Genomic DNA, 9,975 nt, shown 5'->3' on the forward strand with positions numbered 1-9,975 from the left:
CGCGGCACTTCAATGGTTTAGATCATTCCTAACCAACAGATCGTTTAGGGTATCTGCCCCTCCGTTTATCTCCCAACCTCAAAACATAGGACAAGGAGTTCCACAGGGCTCTGCCCTCAGTCCCTCCTTGTTTAACCTATACATGCAACCCCTGGCGGAGGTTGCCAAGAAATGGGGCCTCACAATGGTGTCGTACGCCGACGACACCCAGTTGGTCATCAGCCTCAACCAGGCCCCCTCTCCCGATGCCACTAGATTCAGGGATGGTCTGACTGCCGTTGCTAAATGGATGACGGCTAATTGCCTTCAACTCAACGGCGGCAAAACAGAGGTGCTGATAATGGGGAAAAATAGTGACAACTGGAATGACCTCTGGTGGCCCCAATCACTGGGCCCAGCACCCCCCCCAAAGACTCTAGCTAAAAACCTGGGAGTGTGGCTGGACTCTGCTCTTAGCTTCCAGTCGCACACAAAAAAAGTTGCCGCAACCTGCATTGGCTTACTGAGAAGCCTCACCCCCATCTTAGGCTATTTTGACTCCAAAACTCGACAACTCATCGTACAATCTACCATTCTGTCCAGACTGGACTACGCGAGTGTCTTGTTGCTAGGAGCTAATAAAACTGAAGTTAAGAGACTCCAACGGATACAAAATTCGGCGGCAAGGGCTATAGTAGGTCTCCCAAAAAGATGCTCGGCGAGAGTGACCATTCATAGATTACATTGGTTACCCATGGAAGCCCGAATCCAGTTCAAGGCCCTCATATTCGCCTTTAAAATCATGAAGAACGAAGGCCCGGAGCTACTCCGCTCGCTGTTGACCCCCTACACTCCCAAACGGAACCTCAGGTCCATGGGGCAACACCTAGCAATGGTACCCCACACTAAGTTCTGCCGCATCGGAGGGCGCTCCTTCAAACTACTGGGGGCCAAATTATGGAACTCCCTTCCCCTCAATATTCGATGCATTGACAACATCCTAGCTTTCCGCAGAGCAACTAAAACCTATCTCTTCCCCCCCTGTTAGGTCCCTCCCTTCCCCTTGTTTCAGTTGGTTGTGTTATGGTTCCAGCGCCGGGACGCCCCGTTGCGGGGGCAGCTGTTTGCGCTTTACAAAACTGATAACATAACATAACATAACATAAAATGCCTGTTTCAACCAAAAGCTTTCTTTCTACTGCAACACCTGGTTTTATTTCTGAACTCATTTTATACTGTCGAGTATTTGGGTAAACTGCATCTGCTTTTATGGTCACTTTTATTGGGTCAACATTTGCCATTAATCCTACATCTTTTCCAGTAAAGTTCCATACATCTGGTTTTACCGTCTGTTGCAGTTCTTCTGGTAAGTCCTTTATGGTCAGTCTTTTAGTTTCTGTCTCTTGCTTGGCTAACATTAATTTATAAATTCCATCTTCGTCTGGGATTTGAATTTCAACACCACTTGGACTGCAAAAGATGGTGCAATTCATTTTGCACATCAAGTCTCGTCCTAACAGGTTTACAGGACTTGAATCACAGACAACAAATCTATGCATTTCTTTAAAATGACCTATTCTGACTTCCATAGGTTCTGTAACTGTAGTACTAATTTGTTTATTAGAAACACCCACTACTTGGATTGCTTCTCCCAAGAGGGGTAGGTTTGGAACGTCTGCTGTTCTCACAGTAGAACGGGTAGCACCAGTGTCCAACAGAAAGGTGACATCTTTTCCTTCAACCTTTCCTTCAATGTATGGCCCTGACTGGTCTACCGGCAAGGAGGTGCCAAGCACGCACTTCTCGTCCTCCCCCCTCAGGCACTGTCAGTAAGGTTCTTCACAAAAGAATGAATCACTCAGAAGAAACTGTGCAGTTGCTGTATCTCTTTTTTCCCTTCCTTCCCAATGTGTGGTATCTACACTCTGTTGTGTTTTGCTCCTTTAATTTGGCATTCTATTCTATTCTATGGTTTTGGTAAGGTGCAAACAGCTGCCTCAGCGAAGAGGCGTCCCGGCGCTAAGGAGAATCACAGAATCCCACCTGAGCTAGGAGAGGAGGAAAAGAGGTGAACTAAACAGAGGGGAACAGGAGAGTCTTAATAGCCTTTCGGAAAGTGGGGAGGCTTTCTAGGGAGCGGATATTGAGAGGCAGAGCATTCCAAAGCTTGGCTCCCAAGACCCTAAAGGAGCGTCCTCCAATACGGCAAAGCTTTGTGCGGGTAACGTTCAGTAAGTATTGGTTAGAGGAACGCAGATCACGTCGTGGAACGTAAGGAGTGAGGAGAGTTTGTAGGAGAGTAGGACTTCCCAGTTTAAAGATTTTGAAGGTCATGATGAGGGCTTTGAAGTGAATTCTGGAGTCAACGGGTAGCCAATGCAATTTGCGGATAGTAGCTCTAACCGTGCATCAGCGGGGAAGGCCAACTAAAGCTATTGCCGCCGCATTTTGCACGTGTTGCAGTCGTGCTGTTTCTCCTTTGTTGGTGCCTAAGAGGAGGACATTGGCGTAGTCCAAGCGAGAAAGGATTGTCGCTTGGATGATAAGTTGGCGGACCTTAGCGTCGAAAAAGCCAAGTATAGGGCTGAGACTCCAACAGACCAACACAGGTGGCAGCCACTTTCTTGGTGTGAGTCTGATAGCTGAGTGATGCGTCCATCCAGACTCCTAGATTTTTTACTAGGGACTTGGACAACGTCGGGACGGGCTGCTAGTACGTGTATACTATGCTAAGATCCGATATGAAGGCTTTAATAGCTCAGCTTCACACCGTCATTCTGTGTGATCTCTGGTATTTGACACTTTGTTTATTCAGATTTTAGTACTCAGTGCTCAGAAATAAAGTAAGACGCCTTGCCCTACTGAACCAAGCAACTAATGGAGTAAGTTTACAAGCATTATATCGTACACTGGATAATTTGCTGTGTGTGTTGCTCCTGGGCAGAAATATTGGAAACTCAAATGCAATTGTTACACTGCAAGAGGTGGGCCGCATTAGACCTTGTTGGTCATTAATCGTCCAAACAATTCTGCATCTTATATGACATGACAGTGCTGGCAGAGTACACTACGTTAGATTTCAAGACAATTGAGACGCCGTCTCTAATTGTTACAACTTCTTACAGTGGACGAGGTATCCAATGTGGGTATGACATGGAAAAAACACCAATATTCTGCTATGCTGGGTTGAGAGGCACACACAGAACAGGTGGATGGATAATAGTCACAACAAGGCCATCCATAGCAGTACTGATATAATGTAGCACTAAAGATTGCAGGTTTGCATATTCTAAGCACTATAAATCATAGCTGCCATTATGCATACCGTCCGTATTGAGGGAAAGGTGGGAAAGGGGCAGTCATATGAACAGACTTCAATTGGTTAAAATAACATATGAACTGCTCCAGGCAAAGTAAAAAAAAAATCCAAAAAGGTAGAAACGACTTCCACTGTAGATAGCTAGACAGATAGATGAAAACTAATTCAGATTGAATAAAATTATATATATATATATATATATATATATATATATATATCTCCACAACTTTTCCCACCAGGGGGGGTTTACACACACTTGCCAGCGGCAAGTGTGTGTAAACCCCCTCGTGAGCGACCTTCCAAAATGGCATCTTTTGGGAAGAATTTAAGGCGGCTAGTCTGGTCGCGGAAGGTCCCACCGCTGAAACTGACGGATCTACGCTGCTCAGTATCTTGGACAGTGAACAGAACGAGGGGGGCCTGAGCCGTTGGTATATACTGGCAGCACGAAGGTACTGCATGACATTTCCTTCCACCCACTGGAGTAAGACATTGAAAAACAACGCTAATCCAGAGGTGCCCACTGGGGTTTTAGCACAATCGAGTTTGGGCAATGGACTGCTAAGACCAGAATGTAACTTTGCCACACCCATGTGGGTGGGACTTGTTATCCAATAAATCATGTGCGTATAATTAGCCTCAGCTTCTCGTTGTTACAGCCAGTGATCAAGGGCGGGATGACGCCCGAAACGCGTTTGGCATGCAAAGGACGGATGTACTGCAGGCTGTTGTGCTGCTGCCGGCGGCAAGTGTGTGTAAACCTCCTCGTGATCGACCTTCCAATATGGCACCTTTTGGGGAAAAAAAAAAATATATATATATATATATATATATATATATATATAGTGTGTGTTGTACAAAGTACATATGATCGATAAACACAACAGGCAGGTGATAACGTGATCATAGCATCTGCACAGAGAACGATACAGTAGCAGATTAGATAGACAAACGGATGTATGGATGGTTATGTGACTGAAATAAATGTAGGCAGGTATGCAGATACACTGACGGATGGAACAACAGACATGGAAATTAGTCGGGTACTTTAAAATGGTAAAATAACACGATTCCTACAGGTGTTTCTATAAAATTGCAGATAGCGATTTAAGCTCTCACGTCATTTAAGACTCAGATAGTTACCAAGGCACTCCTTTCATTCACAGTGTATGCGCTCAGAGCATTTGTTTGCACTAACTCTTCATACGTTTTTCAAACATAAATTGAGAATATCTTTGTTTAAAAAAGACGCACCTTCGTTTAAAAATATTTGGTACCAAAAGTCCCCCTTTTCTCAGGATTATTCTGTTCAAGCAATGCCGCGGATATCATATAATAGTTCTATCTCCATCCATCCAACAATTAACCAAAAGGCTAAACATGTTTTTTTGTATTGTGAGAAGAATAGACTTCCGTGATCAAACTAAGCAACAAAGCATAACAAGCATTGGCCGCGAAAGTGAAACTGATGAATGCCACGAAAGTAAAACTAATGAAAGTGATCGCGCTGTCTGCTGCAGTATAGAGAGATGGGGAGTGGGGGGAGTGGAGGCCAGCATCTGTGGTGGAATTGGAAGCACAGAGAGAGGAACGCAAGGGGGGAGGGAAATGAAGCGCAGAGAGAGGCAAGCAAAGTGCGCGCCCGAGCACATGCTCTCAAGCTTTAGGCCTGCCATGGCAGCATCTGGTAGCACTTTTTTTACCCCTTACTAAATGTCGAGCAAGCAGCACATGCGCTGCTCTAGGCTTACTAAATGTCGAGCAAACAGCGCATGCGCTGCTCTAGGCTCGACCTAAAAAGCACTACAAACCACCATGATTAAGGTGTACACTAGTCAGATTGTGACATACCCCTACCCCACTTCTTTGATGCATTTCTACTAATATACAGACTGTTGAAGAAAATAAACACTTTACTCGGGTAATACCAGAACACACATTTATTTAGACGTAGCGTGAGGTAGTGTGTTGACTAATGGAGAACATCAGTCACCAGAGTCATCCCGAGACTAAAAACACAGGCACTATCTATATAAATCTACACAACCAGAGGTAATCAGGTTCCCCAGAAAAGACCTGTGCAAACATAATGTTTTACTATTTTACAGGTGTGTGATATCATTTAAGCAAGACTTCCTGCATGTCGAAAAAGTTACAGCTACCCAAAACATAATCGTAAGTAAAATGCTTAATAGTTCACGTTTGTACTGTGATATATGTAAGCAATGTGTGGGGATAACAAATATTGCAAAGCAAAACTTGTTAGTTTGCATTCTTTCAGGGTCAAAATGACATCAAAAGTGACCTACACAGAAATTCATGGTGTTGGGGAGAGGAGCACTGGTCAGGAGTTCATGTGCACGCAGGCATTTTATTTTTTCCTCCTCAAGGGTCATGTTGTGCTTTTCACTTGTCTTCCACAGCCCCTCTTTTGTGCCCCCCCCCCAAGCAAAATTAAAAGCCTCTTCAATGTCCATTAGCCTCTCTAGCTTTTTTATTATACACCTCTTTTTCCTTCCACTTCCTGTCCACTCATTCCACTACAAACCCCTTATCTCTCCTCAGAAACACGATTTTTCCATAAAGGACATCTATCCTGTTACTACCAAGATTACATTGATTGCGAAGTACATTATATGGAAACATACTTTTTTTTTTTTTTTTCTCCTCATAGTGCGATTTTATGTTATTAGGAATCCAGGGTTTCAGCCTCTGCAAAGAAGGTACCAGCACTGCCCCTAAATACGAGTGAGCGAGGGGAATTTCCCAATCGATCGGGTTTGCAGAGGAGTCCCCTTTGGAGCCATCACATAATTAACTTTTCTGTTTTTTCGTTGGTAGGGGATAGATAGCCACCATTGACTATTTAATGAGTATTATACCCATCAACAGAAGTTACACCAACTCATTGAATTATGATAAATGACAGTTGTTGCGGAATAGCCAACTAATTCAATACGCTTGCATTGTACTCCACAGATTGATCTCCCCAAGAAGTTGAAAACACAGCGGGTGATTGTTCCCAATTACCCTTCCCGGGTCCAACTAACAAAGGGCCACTAGGTGAGTGCCTAATTAACTAGTCGCTCCCCGCAATTTTTAAACGTTTTTAAAACCTCTTTTTAATTGATACCAGCATGCAAATCCATCCCTGATAGCTTTCCTATCTAACCAACAGGCACCATATCACCATCCCCTTCCCCCGTCCTGAAGAAGACCCGCATTAGACCCGCAAATAAGGCGTCCATAGGGTCGAAACGTCGACGATACAAATTCATTGGACCGGTTATGAAAATCCAGTTAACATAAGCCAACTGATGTGGCGCACTGGACTAAATAATCACTGAATATTAAAACTGGCCTTGAAGAATCATTTTCTTTTTTCCCCTCCCCCTCACTCACTTGTATATAAATCACTATTTTCATGTCACTTGCACACAATATGTGACATTGCACCCACTGTACTTGATGCGTCGTTCAGTTTAAAGTATTTTGATTATTGATTTACTCTTTATACATTGCCACAGGGTTTCTATGAATGAAAAACAATTTGGTGATTAAAACCTACAATTACCCTGTCTTTGTTTGGATTTGCATTTAATGATTTGTTCTAGAGGACATGCTAATTGATATAGGGGCACCCAGAGAGTTGACACCTTGGCCCATCTCGAAAACAACTTTCATAAAGATCTTATGAGGCTACCCCACAGTACCCCTACAATCCCCCTCCTGCTAGATACAGGCACCCGCCCAATATGTGAGCAAGCAAAACTGCGTCCCCTGTTACTATGGTCCCGGATATGGAATGTTCCTGAATTGTGTAGTTACGCAGACGCCCTAAATGAACTGTTGTCCCTTTCAGGTTGCTGCAAGATATCCTGGCTCAGGGAGGTCAAACGACTTCTCTATGAGTTGGGTTTAGGAGACGCTTGGGTCAATAAAACAGCACCGCCTAAACAACTCCTAAAGAAGGCCTATTGGTCATGGGTAGACAATAAGAGAATGTGCAATCCAAACCATTGTAAATCTGTTGCCCAGTTTTTGCTAGTTAAGGAGCTCCCCTACAGGGAACCTTATCTGGACTTAATCCACAACTCGGGCGACAGATCATTGTACTTCAAATTTAGGGTGGGTGTACTCCCTTTAGGACTGTTAACTTCCACCTGGAATCCACCACTACAAACTGTTCCGCATTGCCCTTTCTGTGTCTCAAGGGTCGAGTCTGTCGCCCACCTACTGTTCGAGTGCAATGCCTATGCAGCGCCTAGATCGAAATGGCTAAAGCCCTTATGTAGGAGCCTGGGAACGAGATCACATTCAGAAGCCTTACGCATATTGCGCTCAGATGCCCGCCCCTTTTTTGCCTGCTGTATGGCAAAATTCCTAGGCTGGGCATGGCGAATAAGATCTACTAAGAAGCTGTTGATCCAGTAATGTGCTCCCTGCTTGTATTGTATTGTACTTTTACTTACTCATAAATGTTTTACCGCTTTTCTTATTATGATCCCGTAGGGTATTTTATAATGTGTATTTTTGAGCTGTTTTTATTGATGTTTTGTATTGCTTTTATGATATGTACCATATCGAAATAAAGCTCAAACTGAACTGAGCTAATTGATATAACCATGGCCAAAGTATATTTTGAATGATTCATGCATATTTTGAAGTAATCAGGTTTCATACCCGACGGAACCATTGTATACACAAAACTTTATTGCACAGCATTAGAGGAAAACAATACTCTATTTCAGGGGTCTCCAAACTGGTCCTGGAGGGCCGGATCCAGGCCAGAGTTTTTTGATATCCCCATTGAGATACATGTAGTAATTTTAAAAATCTGGCATGGATCCGGCCCTCCAGGACCGGTTTGGAGACCCCTATTTCATGGGATGCTGACGGCTTGGCATTCACAGCAGCATGTAACTGGAGGTGGCTGAACATCATTCATCATAAACAAAACATAGATACGTTTTTTAGGTCTTTCACCGTCAGGTAACTACATATAAAGTAACAGGCAGCTTCACTGAATAATAAATACGTTTTAAAAAGTTGGGACTCTGTGGCAAATGAGCTCCCGGATTTTAAAATGTACTACTGAGCAGCTTTCGTTGGGCAGCTTTGTAGCCTCTTGAATCCCGGAAAACAAGACTTTTGGCATTGTCTGTTCTTGGGACCTAACAGTCGAATGTTCCTATATAGAGCCAGTGACCCCAACTATTTTAAACGAGTCCATTTTAAGACCATCAGGGATACTGTACATATATGGCAGGGAATTGTAGACAAGTATTCTATCTCTCTTCTCCATGATAACCTCCCTCTATGCGGTAACCCAATGTTTCCGGAGATATTTCAGGACTTTGCTGGCAGGAGGTGGGCAAGCTACGGCATTGACCAACTGTGCCACCTTTATGACCATAATGGCTTCCGGTCATTTGAAAGGCTGCAGCTCACATTTGATGTCCCGGGCCAGATGTTCTTTAAATACCTTCAGATCGGGGATTACTTTATGAGACACCGGGCACTATTAACAGTATCAAGCTTGGCAGTATGGGAATGCTTGTATGGGCAGAATTGGAGATCGGCAATCAGGATGATGTATCCATGTTTGTGGCAGTTTAGAATGAATGGCTGTGAAAAGCTGGCAGCAAGATGGAGCGAGACCCTGGGTAAAGAAGTTACTTCTGAAGCAATCAAGACCGCCCTTGGTACAATAGACAGATTGCTACATTCTGTCAGCCTATGATTACAACAGTTCTGTATGATCTGCACACTATACTATACTCCAGAGAGGATTGCTAGGTGGGCTCAAACGGGGAGGGGACAAGCAGAGGACCAAAGCAAATGCCTCAAATGTGGACTATATGCAGCATTGTGCACATGTTCGTTACATGTCCTGACTGAGACTTATTCTGGCAGAAGATAACCCATGCCCTGAAGTTATGACTAGGGGTCGGCTATGCTCTAACGGTGGCTGAAATCATGCTGGGCTACAAAGAGGATAGTCAAGGCCTTAGACTCATTATCTAAATAATGCTGGTTGCAGCTCGTCTTGCTGTAGCCAGGACTTGGATTTCACCTAAGCCTCCCTCAGTATCTGAATGGTTGGAAATTGTGAAAGAAACTTTTGAAAGGGAGAAGGCCTTGGCTAGAGCAAGAGGAATTCGCCCTCTGAGAAAATTTGACTCCATATGGGCTGTCTTGAAGATGCTTAGGGTACTAGATTAACCTGGGCTACATTTTTAGAATAGGGAATGAGGTCTACGGAGACTCAATGCTTATTCCATGTTGCGGTCTTGAATGTTTTGGAATATATCACTATGATTGTTTCTATCGATACCACGCTATAACACAGACTGTGCTGTCACCCTTCATTCGCAGAAAGGATACAATCTATCTTATGTAAGGACTCGAAATGATTTGAAATGGATTATTATTATTATTATTACTGCTTCCTGCAATGCTATATTTACAACAAGGGGTGGTGAGGGACAGAGTCTCTGAATTAAGCAGAAAGCTCTCACCCAGTCAAGAGATCAGGGCTAGATCCAACACCGTTTTTTAGCTCACTGCACCATCCCAGTTTCAGAACCTGGCTGTATGCAAATTAGTCTGTTCCTGTCCCAGTGCATGATGGGAACAGGGCAAACCAAACTACAAAAGCCAATTCTTACACTGGG

Source organism: Lissotriton vulgaris, chromosome 5 (genome assembly GCF_964263255.1).
Source record: "Lissotriton vulgaris chromosome 5, aLisVul1.2, whole genome shotgun sequence".
NCBI classification, from domain to species: domain Eukaryota; kingdom Metazoa; phylum Chordata; class Amphibia; order Caudata; family Salamandridae; genus Lissotriton; species Lissotriton vulgaris.